Below are 19,016 nucleotides of genomic sequence, written 5' to 3'. Positions count from 1 at the left end.
GAATTCCACAGATTCACCACACTCTCGCTAAAGAAATTCCTTCTCATCTCTATTCTAAAGCAGGGGTCCCCAACCTTTTTTGCACCACGGACCAGTATAATATTGACAATATTCTTGCGGACTGGCTGACCCGGGGGGGGGGGGGCGGTGGTGTTCATGTAGGGTTAAACTCACCTCAACATGTCTTTTACAGTTAGGGTTGCCAACTTTCTCACTTCCAAATAAGGGACAAAAGTAGCAGTCAAATCCCGGGACACTTTACCCCAAGAAAGAGTACAATGACCATGAAGCCTTGCGTGGGCGCCTGTGCGCGCATGTCTGACGTGCGCATATGATATGCGCATGCGCATACGTGCCGATTTTTCCCCACAAATCAGTTTTGCCTTCATTTTCCCGACTATACTGTACATACGTTATTTCTACTTTATATAGGCTGTGAATTTATCATATCATTCCTGCTTTTACTATATGTTAGTGTTATTTATTTTTGGTTTTATGTGATATTTGGTATGATTTGTTAGGTTATTTTCTGAGTCTGGGAACGCTCAAAAAAAATTTCCCGTATAAATTAATGGTAACTGCTTCTTCGCTTCACGCCATTTCAGCACGAAAGGTTTCATAGGAATGCTCTACCTTAGCGGGGGAAATATGGGACAAGATCGGTCTCATATGGGACAAACCAATTTTGCTCAATATACAGGATGTCCCAGCAAATACGGGACAGTTGGCAACCCTATGTTGAAGTTCAACAGTGCGTGACAGGGAATGAGGAAATGTGCAGCTGATTCATAATATTGTTTCCTCACGGCCCAGTACCGGTCCGCGGCCTGGTGGTTGGGGACCGCTGTTCTAAAGGGGCGTCCTTCTATTCTGAGGTTGCGGCCTATGGTCCTAGACTTTCTCACTATTGGAAACATCTTCTCCACGTAAATGCTTTTGAGACCTTTCAATATCTGGTAAGTTTCAATGAGTTTTGCTCTTATTTTTCTAAACTCCTTTGGGTAGAGTAAACACAAAATACTCTGCAGATGCTGGGGTCAAAGCAACACTCACAACACACTGGAGGAACTCAGCAGGTTGGGCAGCATTCATGGAAACGATCAGTCAATGTTTCGGGCTGGAACCCTTCGTCAGGACTGGAGAGGGAAGGGGCAGAGGCCCTATAAAGAAGGTAGAGGGAGGGTGGGAAGGAGAAGGCTGGTAGGTTCCACGTGAAAAACCAGTAAGGGGAAAGATAAAGGGGTGGGGGAGGGGAAGCAGGGAGGTGATAGGCAGAAAAGGTGAAGAAGGAATATGGGAAAGCACAATGAGTAGTAGAAGGAGGCGGAACCATGAGGGAGGTGATAGGCAGCTGGGGGAGGGGGCAGAGTGAAATAGGGATAGGGGAAGGGAGGGGGCAGGAATTACCGGAAATTGGAGAATTCTATGTTCATACCAAGGGACTGGAGACTACCTCGACGGTATTGCATCCGGTGCTCCCGGTGCGGCCTCCTCTACATCGGTGAAACCCGACGCAGATTGGGGAACCGCTTCGTCGAGCACCTCCGCTCCGTCTGCCACAACAGACAGAATTTCCCAGCAGCCACCCACTTCAACTCTGCTTCACATTCCCATTCAGATATGTCCATACATGGCCTCTTCTACTGCCATGATGGGGCTAGACTCAGGTTGGAGGAGCAACACTTCATATACCATCTAGGTAGTCTCCAGCCCCTTGGCATGAACATTGAATTCTCCAACTTCTGGTAATTCCCTCCTCCTCCCTTCCCCCCATCCCTGTTTCACTCTGCCCCCTCCCACAGCTGCCTACTACCTCCCTCATGGTTCCGCCTCCTTCTACTACCTATTGTGCTTTCCCCTATTCTTTCTTCACTTTTCCCACCTATCACCTCCCTGCTTCCACTCCCCCACCCCTTTATCTTTCCCCTTACTGGTTTTTCACCTGGAACCTACCAGCCTTCTCCTTCCCACCTTCCCCCTACCTTCTTTATAGGGCCTCTGCCCCTTCCCTCTTCAGTCCTGACAAAGTGTTCCGGCCCGAAACGTTGACTGATCATTTCCACGGATGCTGCCAGACCTGCTGAGTTCCTCCAGCGTGTTGTGAGTGTTCCTGTGGGTACAGGCCCTGAGCCACTGAGTGCTCCTAACACATTAACTTTTACATTCCTGGAATCATGCTTATAAACCTCCTCTGGACCCTCTCCAATGCTCTCCTAGATATGGATTCTAAAACTGCTCACAAAATTCCATATGTGGTCTGACCAACGCCTTATAAAGCCTCAGCATTCCATTATTGTCCTTACTGCACTAATTTTGTTGATTCTGCAGTTTTTACTTTATCTAACTCTGTTTTCCTTCACAGCTGTATCAGTTTATCATAATTAAAAAAAGTCAGTGTAAGGAGAAGCGATTGAGTAAGCTGATAAGATCTTGTACAGGAAGGGAACCCCCCCCCCTCCCTCCCTTGTACAAATTGTATAAAAAGAATAGTTATTGACCTTATGAGAAGATAACTTAAAATTCAGTCCTCGAGCTCAGACTCCACAAACAATCAGATTGTTATAGTATCTTCTGTAAATGTTTTAACACTATCATCAAATAACAGAAGATTGGGCCATCAGCCAAAGCAACCGATGGCCATGTCCTGCAGACAGTTCACGAAGCTACTTCTTCTTCCTTTAAACATGCCTCTACTACAATCAACCGCATGTGATTGGATCCTGCATTTTACATTTTGGTGATGTATTTTTGAGCTGACTGAGCAATCCAGAGCTTTGTCTGTCTCCGGTGGAATTCAGCCAGGTTGAGGGCAGAGTATGCAGCCTAAAGGTGGAGCACGAACCCATGTGCGGTTCCATTACTCACCGATTAAAGCGTCGAGCAAGATTGAAATCGGCCAGGACAAGTGTAGAAGGCTGGTCTCCCTCTCCCACTTGTTCACTGCTACCAATGGGAGGTGCAGGAGTCTGCCTCATGTTGCAAGGTTTGATAGGTGTGGCTCGTGGCTGTGGACTTGTTTTTGGAGAACTCTGTGGTTCACATTACATGTGTTTCTGGTGCCTGATTACTCTTTTTATGCTATTTTTCATGATTTGCTCAGGGTGGTTCAGGGGCACTCCTATCTCTTATGGCCTTATGGCTCTGTGGTCTGCAGTCGACGAATAACGAGCGCTAAACTGATCTGAACTGAACTAAACTGAACACTCCCAGACCGCTTCAATGACGCTGCAGTTTGATGTTTTAATACTCTGTGTTATTCGCTCACTTTTTGCCGATTACACGATTTGTTCTTTTTTCCGCATGATGGGTGTTTGATATTTTCTTTGAATGTGGTTCATGGTGTTTCTTTGTTTTGTGGCTGCCTACAGCAGGACTAATCTCAGCATTGTATACTTTGATAATAGATGTACTTTGAATCTTTGAACCTTTGAACTACTTGATTTATAAGACAAAATAATTGCTGGAAAGTTTTTTTGAGTTATGTTGTCTGCTGGTCAAAATTTAGAAAAGCATAAACGAAATCTTCAGTTGTGTATCTAAGTCAGAAAAAGGACTTGCATGTGGAATGAAGCCAGTTGTGGTCCAAACATTTTTAATGAGTTCATGGTGCAGGCAGAATCAAATTATGGTTTACTGGGCTCAATCAAATGTGCAGTGCATCTCAGCAATGAAGTATGTGGAATAAAAATCACTATTGTATTTACTCCAGACATACTTCTAGTCTCATTTCCAGACCTTGCAACTTATCTTTGCCAAAATTATAGAATAATTGAATGAGGCCACTTGGTCCTTAGAATCCAAATGTGTAAGACTATCCAGTTAATCATATTATGCCACCATTTTAGCATTTCAAATTCTTTTCTTTCAGAAACATACCCCACCCACTTTCAAATACTACAACTGAAACTCCCTCCACTATGTATGGCAGTGCATTCCAGTCCTTAACTGTTCACTGTGTGTGCGTGCTTGTGAGTATGCATGTATATTGATAACACAAAAAAGATCCTTACGTCTTCGTTGAAAATTCTGCCCTGTACACTCACATCCAAGTTATTAGAAGAAGCTTCGGGAAGCTCCTCCGTACATGTCCCTCCATATTTAGAAGTTAGCTTTCTCTGCCACTCAGTGACCTGTTACTGAGATGGTGTCCTTGCTACCGCAGCTTCTTTTCTTCATTGGCCTTCAATCTTGATGACAAGACTTTTATGGAGCACCTGATCAAACACTGTCTGCATGTCCATGTATACCCACACCAGTCATATTTCCCCCAATAGCTCTCTCCATTCCTTTAGATAGAATGACCTACCAAGATAGTTTGGCATGATTTCCCTTTAAGAAATCCATGCAGGCTTTCTCTAATCTATCCATATTATCTCTAATTCTACACCTGAATATTATTTCTACATCTGCCCTTGTCACAGAGGCTGAAGTCGTCTGGGTAATTGGGACAATCAGGATACTCTGTCTATAATCAAGAATGGAACAATGGCAATTTTTCATTTCCTAGACACCATCCGAAATGCAAGTATGCTTGAAAGATTATATCCAGGACTTCTGCCTCAGTGCTGTGAAGAGTAAAATGAATTTTATTAACCAATTATGAAGTTCAAGCCAGTCAAAATCCCAAACAATGATTTCATAAAATAGCAAAGTGAAATATACCTTGTTCTCAGTTCTTTTTGTAAAAGTATTTTGTATTTCAGCAGGACATACAATAAAACACTACATGGAGAAATCTGACTTGTTTGTGTGGGCAATATCGGCAATATCAGCACTGAGATTAAAGGCACCCTGACAAATTTGTAGAGATGTACGTTGGAAAGCTTTCTGACTGATTGCATCATAGCCCGGAGCAGAGGACTGCAAGAGGTTGTCGAAGGTTGTAGAATCAGCCGGCTCCATGATGGACACAACTCTGCCCATCGAGGATATCTTTATTTATTTAGCGATACAGCCTGGGAAGCTGCATCACCCAGCAACCCACATATTTAATCCTGGCCTAATCACAGGACAATTTACAATCAGCAATTAATCTACTAACTGGTACATCTTTGAACTGTCGGAGGAAACGGGAGCACCCAAAGGAAACCCACGTGCTCACAGGAAGAACATATAAACTCCTTAGAGATGGTACCAGAATTGAACTCCGAACTCTGGAACACCTGAGCTGTAATAGTGTTGTGCTAACCGCAGTTCTGCCATATCTTCAAGAGACTTCAAGGAGGTATCATCCATCAGTTCGGACTCTTACCATGTAGGACATACCTTCTGCTTGTTACTAGCAGTGGAAAGGATGCTGCGTAACCACATTCAATAATTCTGAAGCAGCTAATTCCTCTTCACAGTAAATGGTTCATAAACCCATGAATATTTTCATTGTTCCGTTTCAGCTATTGTCAGATGATGGATTTTCTGATTTTTATGTAGCAAGATAGGATTTTCTCACTGCCAGATTTTCATTTAACAATGCTATATTTGGTAATGACAAAGTCTAAGACTGTTGCTCTCTCCCCATACCAATCTTCTCCTTAAACATGATAGATTCTTGCCTTTTGAAGACAATTTAAGAATCATTCCACTTTCCTTTTGTAAACCACCTCAAAAATGCCAAATATGGTCATCACAGAATAGAACTGTGAGCAATGCTATGGCAACAATGTTACTGGTGTGATTAGACAATGACAATATAAGATTTATTAGCTGCCCTCTTTACTCTTCATCAGTGACAGAGTATTACAATCAACGTTTTTAATTTCAGCCGGAAACTATTTGAGCAGAAAAGAATACTCTGCACTTTAAGCCTTTTTGTCTTTGCTCTCAGTGGAAAAACGGTTTGCAGTATTTTCATCCTCTTCTCTCAATAACCATAATGCACATTAAATATACATTTTTGGTAATATTATTTTGTCTGCCCTCAAGATACCTTTTTTCCCCAAAAAAGATTAGATCTGTTTAACAGTACACACAAACTTCCTTAATAGATGCCACTACAGGTGTCCCCCGCTTTTCGAATGTTCGCTTTACTAAACCTCACTGTTACGAAAGACCTACATTAGTTACCTGTTTTCGCTAACAGAAGGTGTTTTCACTGTTACGAAGAAAGGCAGTGCGCGGTGAAAAGCAGCGCGCGACAAAAATCAGCGTACGATAAAAAAAGCAGCTGCGCCCCGAGCAGTCGGTCTCCCCTGGATTCGGAACGGCATTCTAGCCGGCATTGCTTAAACACGTGCCTGTGAGCAGCCGTTTGCAAGATGAGTTCTAAGGTATTGGAAAAGCCTAAAAGAGCTCGTAAGGGTGTTACACTTAGCGTAAAATTAGACATAATTAAGCGTTTCGATCGTGGTGAACGAAGCAAGGACAAAGTGAGTTTGGCTAGTAGAAGTTGACGAAGATGATGTTGAAGAGGTTTTGGAATCCCATGACCAAGAACTGATGGATGAAGAGCTGATGCAATTGGAAGAGGAAAGGATAACAATCGAAAACGAATTCAGTAGCGAAAGTGAAGTCGTCCAGGAACTGAACGTGAAGCAACTACGTGAGATTTTCACTGCAATGATAAAGTAGGAGTTTAATTTTGAAAGGGTACGTCGGTTTAGGGCATATTTGCTAGATGGTTTGAGTGCTTACAAAGAACCGTATGATCTAAAAATGCGCGAGGCCAAGCAGTCAAGCGTATTGTCGTTTTTCAAGCCTTCCACATCAGACACAGCAGACGATGAAGCTCAACCTTTGACATCAAGGCGGGCAGACACAGGAGAAGGCGAGCTGCCAGCCCTAATGGAAATAGACAACAATGAGATGACACCTCAGTGTCCCACCACCCCAACCCCAACCCCCAGACAGATACCGATTCGCGGAGAATGCAGCGGTAGCTGGGAGGCACACAGCACATCTTTAAGATAAAAGCCGAAATAAACATGCTAATTAATTAGGTACCGCCTGGCACGTAATTGTCGGCCCAGATCAGAGGTGATTGCCGATTGTGTCGCCTCTGATCTGGTCCGACATTTACGTGCCGGGCGGCACCTAATTAATTAGCATGTTTATTTCGGCTTTTTTCTTAAAGATGTGCTGTGTGCCTCCTGGCTACTGCTGTACCCCTGCATGCTTCGCGGATTGGTATTGGTCAGTGGCCCAGAGGGTGGGGACCATTGCACCACGCAGACTCCAACGACTCAGTCTAACACACCATCATCAGTGTGCTCGGCAAGCTGTCTTCCCGATTCCCGTAAGTGATACTACACTGTACATTCATTATTTCTAATTTATATAGGCTGTGTATTTTTAGGTGTTATTGGGTATGATTTGGCAGCTTCATAGCTTAAAGGTTACTGGAGAGAGTGTTTTTGCCAACCGCGCTTGCGTGAGATTTTCGCTACGGAGAACAGTGCCGGCAATGATTGTGGAAAAGTATTTCTGTTTTATATAGACTGTGTATTTATTATATCATTCCTGCTTTTACTATATGTTACTGTTATTTTAGGTTTTATGTGTTATTTGGCATGATTTGGTAGGTTATTTTTGGGTCTGCGAATGCTTACAAAATTTTCCCAAATAAATAAATGGTAATTGCTTCTTCACTTTATGACATTCCTGTTTACGAACAATTTCATAGGAATGCTCTACCTTCGGATGGCAGGGGAAACCTCGTCGAGAAGATGGTGGCACGACGGCAGCGCACGCGGCCTCTTTGGTGATGCATATCTGTTATCTGTCAAGTAGGGGACCGTGCACAATTCTGATTTGATGGAGACAGACGTGAGTGCATAGTGGAACATCTGGTAAACTTCTGAAATGTTTACTCTGCTACTGTCTGGTAACCGGAATCTCTGGAGCTGTAGGCCTCAAAATCCTCGGCTTTGCGTGTTTCAGCGGCCAGGGAGAGGTCGAAGGCGCTTGGCAGAGGATGGCGCTCAGGAGGCTGTATCGGAGAGGCTGCTCGGAAGCTCGTAGTTTTCGGACGGATGGACTGAGAGTCAGCTGGGGTCGGCTGCTTCCAAGGTATCAGCAAGTTGACGGTGCCTGGAGGTTTATGGCAGGGAGTTTTTCCCTTTTGCCGCCGCTATAGGGGACTCGGGAGTCGATCGACTCGGGGACTTTGAGACTATTTTATTTACTGTGCCTATGGACTGTTCTTCATCAAATTATAGTATTGCTTGCACTGCTGTAACTATATGTTATAATTATGTGGCTTTGTCAGTGTTAGTCTTTGGTCTGTCTTGTTTTCTGTGATATCACACCGGAGAAACATTGTATCACTTCTTAATGCATATATGCATTTCTAAATGACAATAAAAGAGGACTGAGTCTTCTCATAATCTAACCTGTATCTTGTTATTATTGTAAAGAAACACACAATTAACCTCTGGAGAAAGTCTGTTTCTTCATAATAACTTCTTCCAGCTCATTTCTAGAGGAATAGAGTATAGGAGCAGGGATGTGATGTTGAGGCTCTATAAGGCGCTGGTGAGACCTCACGTGGAGTACTGTGGGCAGTTTTGGTCTCCTTATTTAAGAAGGGATGTGCTGACGTTGGAAAGGGTACAGAGAAGATTCACTAGAATGATTCTGGGAATGAGAGGGTTAACATATGAGGAACGTTTGTCCACTCTTGGACTGTATTCCTTGGAGTTTAGAAGAATGAGGGGAGACCTCATAGAAACATTTCGAATGTTGTAAGGCATGGACAGAGTGGATGTGGCAAAGTTGTTTCCCATGATGGGAACATCTAGTACGAGAGGGCATGACTTAAGGATTGAAGGGCGCCCATTCAGAACAGAAATGCGAAGAAATTTTTTTAGTCAGAGGGTGGTGAATCTATAGAATTTGTTGCCACGGGCAGCAGTGGAGGCCAAGTTATTGGGTGTATTTAAGGCAGAGATTGATAGGTATCTGAGTAGCCAGGGCATCAAAGGTTATGGTGAGAAGGCGGGGGAATGGGACTAAATGGGAGAGTGGATCAGCTCATGATAAAATGGTGGAACAGACTCGATGGGCTGAATGGCCAACTTCTGCTCCTTTGTCTTATGGTCTTATGGTCTATAACTCTCAAAGGTATCTGCCCTCTTCCGATTTTAGATATTCCCAATCTTAATCATTCCAATGAATGGTAAGCAACCCTTCCTAACCTCTTGAATCCCTTTCCTGCTTTAAGAAAACATTAAAGCTAACTGGTTCATCAAGCTCAAACAAAACATTCAATGATGAAAGCACTCATCAGGTCAAGGAACATTATTGAGGAGGATCGGCGTCAGGTAAGTAGTTTTGACTTGCAATATCTTTCTTTCCACTGATGCTGCTGAGTGTGACCAGCAACTTTTGTTCTGCTTTGGAGTTCCTGCATCTAAAACTTTTGGCCCAATTAGACTGTTATGTTACCTATTTCTGTCTCGATTTAATTTAAGGTCACCCTCTATCTCCAATGCTCCAGGGAAAAGAATTCCAGCCTATTTAGCCTCTTCCTATAACCCAACCCATCTAGATAACATCATTGTTCACCTCTTCTGCACCCTTCCAGCAAAGTGACATCCACCCTATCAATGGATGACCAGAACTGCACACAATACATCAGGATATGGTCTCACTAATCACTTCATAGTGGAACACTGGGTCTCTGGCACTGAGTCTGGTGCTATGGCTCAGAATCTGTAAAGGTTCCAGAATATCACCCCGCTCTTCAAGATGGGAGAGGGACAGAATAACAAAATTACAAGCCAGTTAGTCTGACCTTAGTGGTTGGGAAGATGTTGGAGTTGATTGTTAATTATGTAGTTTCAGGGTACTTGGAGGCACATGATAAAATAGGGCATAGTTAGCATGATTTCTGTGAGGGAAAGTATTGTCTGACAAATCTGTTGTGATTCTTTGAAGAAATAACAAGCAGAATAGACAAAGGAAACTTGGTGGATGTTGTGTTCTTGGATTTTCAGAAGGCCTTTGACAAGGTACCACACTTGAGGCTGCTTAACAAGTTCAGAGCCCACGGTACTACAGGGAATATTCTAGCATGGAAAAAGCAGTGGCTGATGGGCAGGAGGCAGAGTGGGAATAAAAGGAACTTTTTTCTGGTTGGCTGCTAGTGACAAGTGGTGCTCCACAGGAGTCTGTGTTGGGACTGCTTCTTTTTACATTATATGTCAATGATTTGGATGACTGAATTGATGGCTTTGTTGCAAAATTTGCAGAAGATACAAAGGTAGGTGGAGGAGCAGGTAGTTTTGAGGAAGCAGAGATGCTACAGAAGGACTTAGATTAGGAAAATGGACAAAGAAGTGGCAGATGGAATACAGTGTCAAGAAGTGTATGGTCATGCACTTTGGTCAAAGAAGTGAAAGGGTAGACTATTTTCTGCATGGACAGAAAAATCAAAAATATGACGTGCAAAGGGACTTGAGAGTCTTTGTGCAGGGTTCCCTAAATGTTAATTTGCAGATTGAGTGGTTAGTGAGGAAGGCAAATATGAATTTAGCATTCATTTCAAGAGGACTATAATATAAAAGCAAGGATGTAATGTTGAGGCTTTATAAAGTACTGATGAGGCCTCACTTGGAGTGTTGTGAGAAACTTCGGGCCCTTTTTCTACGAAAGGATGTGCTAAACCTGGAGAAGGTTCAAAAGAGGCTCAGAAAATGATTCCAGGATTGAAATGTTTGTCATATGAAGAGCATTTGATGGCTTTGGGCCTATACTCACTGGAATTGAGAAGAATGAGCAGTGACCTAATTGAAACCTATCGATTATTTAAAAACCTTGATTGAGTGAATGTGGACAGAATATTTCCTATGGTCGGAGAGTCTAATGCCAGAGGCTCAGAATAGAAGGGCGTCCTTTTAAAATGGAGCTGGGGAAGAATTTCTTTAGCCAGAGGGTGGTGAATCTGTGGAATTCTTTTCAATATGCAGCTCTAGAGGCCAAGTCTTTAAGTATACTTAAGGTAGAGGTTAATAGATTCTTGACTGGTCAGGGCATGAAGGGATATGAGAAGAAGACAGGAGGTTGAGGCTGAGAGGGAAAATGGATCAGTCATGATTGTCATGGTCCGGTCCGTAAAGTCCGCATTTGGAAAATCTGGTTGGTGCTGGATCCCAAGAGAGAGAATTTATAGAATACCCATGAGATGGCTTTTTTGAACAGCTTGAGGTTGAGCCCACTAGGGGAAAGGCGATTCTGGATTGGGGGCTGTGTAATGAACTGGATTTGATTTGGGAGCTTAAGGTAAAGGAACTCTCAGAAGACAGCAATCATAATAGGATAGAATTTACCCTGCAATATGAGAGGGAGAAACTAAACTCAGATGTATCAGTATAACAGTGGAGTAAAGGGAATTATAGAGGCACAAAAGATGGGCAAATTGGATTGGAAGTGACACTAGCAGGATGATGGTAGAACAGCAATATCTGGACTTTCTGGGAGAAATTCAGAAGATACATCCAAAGGAAGTATTCTAAAGGCAGGTTTACACAACCATGGCTGACAAGGGAAGGAAAAAACAACACAAAAGCAAAAATGTGGGCATATGATAAAGCAAAAATTAGTGGGATGTTAGAGGATTGGGAAGATTTAAAAAACAAAAGAAGGCAACTAAAAAAGCCACAAGAAGGGGAAAGATTAATTATGAAGGCAAGCCAGCCAATAATATCAAAGAGGATACCAAAAGTTTTTTCAGATATACAAAGAGAAAATCAGAGATGTGAGTAGATATCGGATTGCTGTAGAATGATGTTAGAGCGGTCATAACACGGGACAAGGAAATGGTGAGAGGTAGTAATGAGGGAGAAGGAAATAATGGATGAATTAAGTAACTATTTTGCAATATCTTCATTGTAGAAGAGATTAGCAGCATGCTGGATGTTCAAGAGTGTCAAGGGGCAGAAATAAGTGCAGTTGCTAATACTAAGGAGAAGGTTATTGGGAAGCTAAAAGATCTGAAGGCAGTTAAGTCAACTGGACCATACGGATTACATTCCAATGTTTTAAAAGAGATAGCTAAAGAAATTATGGAGGCATTAGTAATGACCTTTCAAGAATCTCTAGACTCGGTCATGGTTCCTGAGGACTGGAAAATTGCAAATGTCACTCCATTCTTCAAGAAGGGAAGGAGGTAGAATAAAGGAAATTATAGCGCAGTTAGCCTGACCTCAGTGGTTGGGAGGGTGTTGGAGTCCAATGTTAAGGATGAGGTCTTAGGGCACTTGGAGGCATATGATAAAATATGCAAAGTCAGCATGGGTTTCTTGAAGGAAAAGCTTGCTTGACAAATTTATTGGAATTCTTTGAGGAAATGACAAGCAAGATAGCCAAATAGTGGATGTTTAATTAGATCTTCAGAAGGCCTTTGACAAGGTGCCGCACATGAACCTGCATAACAAGATAAGAGCCTATGGTATTAGAGGAATGATATGAGCATGGATGGAGGATTGGTTGATTGGCAGGAGGCAAAGAGCAGGAATAGAGGGAGTCATTTCTGGTTGGCTGCTGGTGACTAGTGATGTTCTGCATGGGTCGGAGTTGGGAACACTTCTTTTAACTTTATGTGTCAATGATTTAAATGATAAAATTGATGGCTTTGTGGCCAACTTTGCAGACGATATGAAGATAGGTGGAGGGCCAGAGAGTGTTGTGGAAGCAGGGAGGATGCAGATGGACTTAAGACAGTTTAGCAGAATAGACAAAGAAGTGGCCAATGCAACATAGTGTTGGGAAGTGTATGGTTAGGCACTTGGTGGAAGGAGCAAAAGCATAGACTATTTTCTAAGCGGGCAGAAAATTCAAAAATCTGAGGTGCAAAGGGACTTGAGAGCCCTCATGCAGGATTCCCTATAAGTTAGTTGCAGGTTGATTTGGTGGAATGCAAATGCGATTTCATCATTCATTTCTGGAAAACTAGAATATAAAAGCAAGGATATAATGCTACCGCTTTATAAGGCACCGGTGAGGCCTCACTTAAGAGTATTGTGAGCAATTTTGGTCCTCTTACCTAAGAAAGGATGTGCTGATATTGGAGAGGGTTCAGAGGAGGTTCATGAGAATAATTCTGGGAATGCAATGGTTATCCTATCAGGAGTGGTTGATGGCTCTGGGCCTGTACTCACTGGGCCAAATGGCTGTATGAAAGGAGAGAAGGTTAGCACTCCCGTTGATATGTATAGAATGGACCCTAGCGGCCTTCTGCTCTGTGCTCCTATCTCTTAACACAATGTTTCAACCTCTGTCCTAATGCAGGCAAGTCTGTCGAACATCTTCTTCAGCAAATGTCTATCTATATCTCTACTTTCAGGCAACTATGTACTCGTATCTCCAGGTATCAATATCCAATAACATTCTGCATAACCCTACCAATCATTTTGTGAGTCTTGCCCTAATTTACTTTAACTATAACTAAATTATTGTTCCTACTACATCAATATATGCTATGGACCCAGCTTAAAGACCTCAGTTGAAGTTTATTTGATGTAAAATATCAATGTTCCTAGTTGCTATATTTAAGGAAATGTAGATATCACCTTTAATAATCTTTAAATTGCCAAGCAATTTGTAGTCTCTCATGCATGCACCTATAACAGATATCCCAAAAACCTTTGAATAAATGAACAAATAGCCTAACTTTTAAAATGGTTGCCATCAGGGTAAACATCAGTGAGCACTTAGAGTGATCTTCCATTTACGGTACATCTTTAAAATGATTGTTTTGTTTATATGTTCATACAAGTCCTTAGTTTTACCATCTTATGTGGGGAAAATGTGGTATCCCAATAGAAATACAATTCTTAAGAGCAAATTGAAATATTGAGCCATTGATACATTGTTTATCATGAATGCTTTTAAGCAACATAGAACTGAAGAATAGTTTGCAAAGATTTTACAAAATTGAAACTTTAACAAATGAAGTTTTTGCTCAATATTCTGAATTGTAACATTTAATTCTTGGGAAGCTTAGAATAGTAATATAAAATGCAGAATATTTGTTTCCATAATCATTACAGCAGTATTAAGGTGTTTCAATCTGTTAAACTTGAAAATTTTTTCCTTCACACCTTGGTTTATCTGGCCATGCAGCTTTGGGGTACACTGTAAAGCCACAGTAACGATGCCCTTGGCAGAAGGCAGTAATAGGTGGAGCTACTGATGATGCCAATCTGTATTTGGACATTTCTTTGGTATTGTTTCAGCTCCGATATTATGGCCACGGGTCTTGTTAATGTGAAACTGATGGTTACAATAAAGCAGAATGTTGATGAGGGTAACAATCCTACAAGTGAAAATACAGCAAAATGTAAGGCAAGTGAACCATTCAAATTCTATTACTCCAAGTTCCATTTGACATACAGCCAGAATGAAGACTAGATAAACGACTGGAAACAAAGTCTGTTTATCCAGTAGGGCCTATTGGAGATGGTTCCTGACAAACAAGAAACTTGAAGTAAGAGGTAAAAGCAAGGGAAAGGTGGGGGGGGGGGTTGCAAATAAGAGGGAGAGGGAAGGCAGAAGAGAGACTGGGGGTGGTTGGGTTAATCGGACAACTGAGAAGAAGGTGTCATCTCAGAGCAGATTCAGTTTGATGTTACCAAAAAGCATTCCTGCTTTCCTAGCCACACCAACAGAGCCACATTTTAGATGTAATGGATTCTTGCTCCCTACAGTTCTCGTCTGGGAACTGTTCAAGTCATATTGCTACCAAATGCTGAAGCACAGACCTCAGGTAAATCCATCTTTGATATTTTTTTCAGATCAAATTTTTTCAGATAAATTGAATATCACCATTCATTCACTATACAGTAAATCAACATTTGCACATGGCACAATTAAGTATGGAACTCAGAAAATTTCTGCTTGATATGTCCTAATCCCAATAAGATTAATTTAGTATTTCCCACTGGCAGGCATGATTAAAAACAAATGAAAGATGGGATGTTACAATACTTATCCACTAGCGCACTAGTAAACATGCCAGAAAAGGACTATGCTGGCCAACATATGCCAAACAACCTCACTGACATTAAGAGTTTCTCTTAGCAACTGTGGAATCTCATTAATGCAGATATTAATTATTGTTATATAACACAATCCACAATCCCTTATCCGAAATTCTTGGGGCCAGTTGCATTTTGGAATTTAGAATTTTTCGGATTTCAGAACCCCCACCCCTGATAGCAAAAAACACGTATGCTCAAGTCCCTTATTTAACCAGTCTGAGTGCGGTGGACTTTAAGTCCCAGCGGCGCACCAAACCCATGCACATCCTCCCATATACTGTAAATCATCTCTAGATTACTTATAATACCTAATACAATGTAAATGCTATGTAAATAATTGTTATACTGTATTGCTTAGGGAATAATGACAGGAAGAAATTTTATTTCCAACAAGAACATTCAATAAAACACAAAAATATACAGCATCAAACAAATTGAATCAAACACATGGTAAATGACTTATTGGAATAAATGTAGAATGTCACTGCCACTATAAAATTTCAGTAACTTGTCTTTCTGTTTATTTAAATCATACACAGTGGTGGTTCCGACACTATTTTCTTCAGTAAGACACCGCACAGACACGCTATTATCAAGCTTCTGCAATAACTCCACTTTCTGCATTATTGATATAGAAGATTCCTTCTCTTTTTCTCATTGTTACCCATAGGGGTATCTGCAGCTCTTTTTGACATTTTCACAGTGAAATTAAACACAAAGTCAACAGTGAACACAAAATATCAGCAAACAGCAAATGCACGTGTAACCAGTACGAGCGCTGAGCCACAACTCTGGCGACCTCTGCTAGTGCTGCCACGTCACACCTGAGTGACATCAGCTTTTGGCGAAAAAAACTTCGTGTTTTCGGAGATTTTTGGATTTTAGAATTTTGGATAAAGGAATGTGCACCTGTATTTAAAAATAAAACTAAAATGTTTTAAGTGACACACTGTCTCATTTAACTTGTTTTAATCCCTTCCTTACTTCTTGCCTTTGTGTTTATCTCAATACATTTCTAAGTTTGGACTTAATCTGCTGAGAAATCTCTAGCAAGGACATATCAGTCTTCTTGCCTAATGGAAATTCAACCCAGAAATTTATTGGCACCAGGAAGATTCATTAAAAAAACTTGCACTTGGCCTTTAAGATTTTCCTTACGTGCTGCATTATAGTTATCAGCTAAATCTGGGATTGAGTGTATGAGGCCAGTGAAGAAGGGTGGGAGGCAGCAGAAAGGAAACTACAGACCTGTTAGCCTGACATCAGTGGTTGGGAAGTTGTTGGAATCCATTGTTAGGGATGAGATTACAGAGTACCTGGAGGTACATGACAAGATAGGCCAAAGCAAGCATGGTTTCCTGAAAGAAAAATCTTGCTTGACAAACCTACTGCAATTCATATTGAGGGTATGTTGGTGTTGAAAACTGAGCTGTATTCATTAAACAGTAGCCTGTTGTAGGTATTGCTACTGTCCACGTGATCCAAAGTTGAGTGAGGTTGTAGCTGCTGTAGACATATTGTGATGATAGGCAAATTGCAGCAGGTCCAGGTCCTTTCATAGGCAGGGGTTGATTCTGGCCATGACTAATGTCTCAAAGCATTTCATCACAGCAGACGTGTGTGCAAGATGACAAGAGTCATTGAGGCAGCTCACCCTGCTTTCCTTGAGTTAATTGTATGATTGTCACCTTTTTGAAGCCAGTGGGCACCTCCAACTGCAGCAGTAAGGGATTGAAGATGTCCTTGAACACTCCTACCAGTTGTTTGGCACAGGTTTTCAGTACCCTACCAGGTCTATCATCAGGGCCTGATGCCTTTTGAGGGCTCACCCTGATGGAAGATGTTTTGACGTCACCCTCTGAGCCAGAGGTTACAGGATTACCAGATGCTGGAGGGATCCTTACACTTGTACTTTCATTATCCCTTTTAAATCATGCATAAAAGATATTTAGTTCATCTGGGAGTGAAGCATCACAGCCATGCATGATGTTAAGTTTCGCTTTGTAGGAAATAATGGCATGCAAATGCCAAATGGCTGCCAGAACTGACATATATCCAATTCTGTCTCTAACTTCAATCTTCGCCATTAAAATAGTTTTTCTTAGGTCATACATGGACAACTTGTATAGTTCTGGATCACTGGTCTTGAATGCCACAGATCTAGCCCTCAACAGACTACAAATCTCCTAATTCATTCTTGGCTTTTGGTTTGGGTCTGTCCGGCATGTTCTCGAAGGCATAAACTCATCCACATGGGTCTTGATGAAGTCAGTGACAAAGGTGCCGTATTCAATCAGTTCTGAAGATGATTCCCTGAATATTGTCCAGTCCACCAACTCAAAGCGGTCTTGTAAGTGGTCCTCCACCTCCCTTGGCCATACCTTCCTGGTCCTCACCAATGGCGCTGTGTTCTTTAGTCTCTGCCTAAAAGCTGGGAGTAGAAGTACAGCCAAGTGATCAAACTTTGCATAGTATGGGCACAGAATGGCACAGTAAACATTATTAATGGTGGTGTAACAGTGGTCAAGTGTGTTGGCTCCTTTAGTTTCACAGGTAATATGTTGGTGGTAATTGTTCAGACTTCTTCAAGCTGGCATGGTTGAAATCTCCCACAACAGCAGGGAAGGCGTCAGGATGCACTGCTTCGTGACTTCTGATCATGGTGCTCAGCTACTCCAACACTTACCTGATGTTGGCCAGGGGTAGAATGTACATGACTATCAGGACAATGGCAGAAAACTCACTTGGCAGATAAAATGGGTGTTACTTGAGTGCTAGATAGTCCAGTTGGATGATCAGGACTAAGATAAAAATAACACATACATGTACATGAGTTAATCATGAAGCATACTCACCTTCCTCTATCTTTAAAAGATTCAACTGACCTGACTTTGAGGAAAATGGTGAATCCACTGAGCTGCAGTGCTGCATCTGAAATGGCAGGGTGAGCCATGTTGCTGTGAAGCAACATATAAAGCATCTCTCATGTCCCTCTGGTATGGCAAGCTTGATCTGAGGTCTTCAATTTTATTTTCCAGACACTGTACAGTACATTCACCAGCAGGATAGTTGTGAGTGGGGGGGTCTCAGGTTTCTGCACTTCAATTGCACCTGTAGCCTAGCGCAGGTTTCCTACTTCCATTGTGATAAAGGGAAACCACGCTCCTGACCTGAGTCTGCCGTCCGGGGTCCATTGATTTTGGGGATCAACAGATTTTTTTAAAAGGCAATGTTACATATTGAAATACCCAGGCCTTTGGTTCTGGATTTCAGCTTAGTAGTTCTAAATGGGAATATTTGTTGATTCCCATCGAAGTAACATACAAAGAGTCACCACTTAGCAGTGCCATCAAAGAAAGTACCTGAGTGAGATCTCACAACATGTGTTATGACTTGTTGAGGCATTAATGCTATGAAAACACAGCTGTTTTGAGAGCACCAAACCCAGATGCAGTGTATCACTCAAAAAGGTTGCAGCATAAGGAACTGCACAAGCTAAATTCCCAACCAGAGGACTATTCAAGGTGGAATATTCTTAATCTGAATATCATTGCAATCAGGTAGGAAACAGTTAAATTTCACATATATAGTTGTATTTATTGCTTATCTTATTAACATGGGTCCCTGTAGAAGGCACTGCACTGAAATGCATCTTTAATTATTTTAAATTTTGCTCAAAACATTAGGGAAATGTAGTAGGCTGCTGCTAGTGTGGTGCATGTAGATTGCCATCCTTTTGCAGCCACCTGTGCAGTTACTTGAGTGAGTTATCTGGCTGTTAGGCTCTGACCCCAAACTCAGCGCAGACAACCCACAAATAAACACATTCAAAGCTAGGGGGCAGGGCAAGCATTCCTTTGCTGATGATTTAAAGCAATGCCTCTACCTATCCAATCCGAGAAACTGCCATGCCAGTTGATTTAAACACACTTCTCTACACTAGAATAAGTCTAGTCATGTTAATTATATGTGAGAGAAATGTAACCAAAGTTCTTAAACATGTACCCAAATAACATGGTCTACACTAGAAACGTATTTCACACT

General features: G+C 41.8%; 1 protein-coding gene and 1 pseudogene across 10 annotated transcripts in view; one reads left to right on the top strand and one right to left on the bottom strand.

Moving 5' to 3' along the window:
- Positions 1 to 19,016, bottom strand: part of ablim3 (actin binding LIM protein family, member 3) — a 331,288-nt gene that overhangs the window by 221,654 nt on the left and 90,618 nt on the right. The window lies entirely within an intron of this gene.
- LOC134349987 (U6atac minor spliceosomal RNA) lies at positions 13,101 to 13,202 on the top strand (annotated as a pseudogene).

The sequence above is a fragment of the Mobula hypostoma genome, chromosome 7 (genome assembly GCF_963921235.1).
Source record: "Mobula hypostoma chromosome 7, sMobHyp1.1, whole genome shotgun sequence".
Lineage (NCBI taxonomy): Eukaryota > Metazoa > Chordata > Chondrichthyes > Myliobatiformes > Myliobatidae > Mobula > Mobula hypostoma.
The sequence above is the reverse complement of the archived record's forward strand: the minus strand, read 5'-3'. Positions and strand labels throughout refer to the sequence as shown.